This window comes from Cariama cristata, unplaced genomic scaffold (genome assembly GCF_000690535.1).
Source record: "Cariama cristata isolate BGI_N322 unplaced genomic scaffold, ASM69053v1 scaffold34619, whole genome shotgun sequence".
NCBI lineage: Eukaryota > Metazoa > Chordata > Aves > Cariamiformes > Cariamidae > Cariama > Cariama cristata.
In genome coordinates, this window is record NW_009638001.1 from 817 (window position 1) to 2,362 (window position 1,546).

A 1,546-nucleotide genomic window follows, 5' to 3' on the forward strand; every position below is an offset into this window, starting at 1 on the left:
GCAGCTGCAGCACCCGGCGATGCAGGAATACTCTGTATTTCCCAGGAAACCGTCCCATTGCAGCACGCTGCAGCGAGGGCAGGCGCCGCGCGTGCCACGCTTGGTCCCAGACGCTGGCAGGTGTCACCACCGTCCCCGAGCTCCTACCTGCCAAGCTCCTCTTAACACCCAGCTTTGTTTACCGACAGACTTCCCATGGTCTCCTTTCACTTCGGGTTGCAGATCAGACCGGGCAGCTCGAGGCTTTCACAGCCACTTGCTGTTAGAGCAAATTTTTTTGGACGCGTCCAAGTCGCGGGGCTGTGGCTCGGAGCGATGCGTAGCTCCTGTTCCTGCTTCATCCCGGCTGCCATCTGCCACTTTGCCAGAACGGCGTCCGCTCTGTCGGCTTTAAGTAAATATTTGCCTGTGGCCATCTGGGTTTGCCGGCACCGCCGGGATGGCAGCAGCAGGCTGTGCCCCAGAGACACCCACTGCTGAAAATACAGGAAAGGAGGAGAGGAAGGACCAAAATATCTTTCATTGCGCTTCGTCGGCACGCTCCATCACTGGTTTCTTTGGTATCCTGGCACTTCCATCGGGGTTGGTGGGAGAACAAGCATGGTAAATCAGGTGTAACAGGAGGGGGCAGAGGGAAACGGGAGCCGTACTGTGGTACAGCCCTAGCCACGAAAGCCATTGCTGTCCCAGCGGCACAGGTTTCTAATCTCTCAGTTAGAAAGCGTTGCGGTGGGGCTTTACAGAGTCTGGTTTCACCAGAAAAGCATTTCTACTCTGAAGGGTAAATATTTAAACACAGTGTCACATACCGCTGCGCAGAATAAAGCCCATACAGATGTCAGTGAGCTCCGTCAGAAAGAAAAGCTCTGCGCAGTGTGCTCAAAACCTTGGTTCGCTCCTCAAAATGGTCCGTCCGTTATTGCCCCCATCCGGCCTGGCTGCCGGGGGCGTAGGGCAGGCAGAGCTGGGGGCTCCGGGCAGGAGCTGCTGAGGCACCGCTGCCACGGGCGCTTCTGCAGTCGGATGTCAATGGGGGGTCACCAAAGCCACCGCATCCTTCAGAGAGAGGTTTTAGCTGATGAAGGGTTTCCCCTTAGTGACTCACGTACACGGAAGATGCTGAAGAATTTAAAAATAACAAGCATTAAAGAAAAATACTTCTCAACTACTGAGATACGTCAGTGTAGCTTCAAAGGACTGCTGGAGTTCAATATAGATGCTTAAAGGTCAAACAGCCCGCTCAAATGATTAATTTTTGTGATTTAGAGTTGAACGAACACAACAAGGGCTCTGCAAAGTCTTGGGAGAGAGAGATGAGACCTAGTTGTAAAACTAATGCAGCACCTCCCTTAAACCAGGCTTTGGCTGATGCTTCAGGGTCTTGCCGACGGTTACTGCGCTGGACCCGACACAGCAGAGCCAGGCCCCGATGCCAACCTGCTCCCGACGCGTCCCTCAGGTCCTCAGCTGGTGACATCGCCTCTTGCGTACGCGTGACTGCCGCGAGCAAGCTGGCATCCTCACTTTGCCACTGCTTTTGCAGACC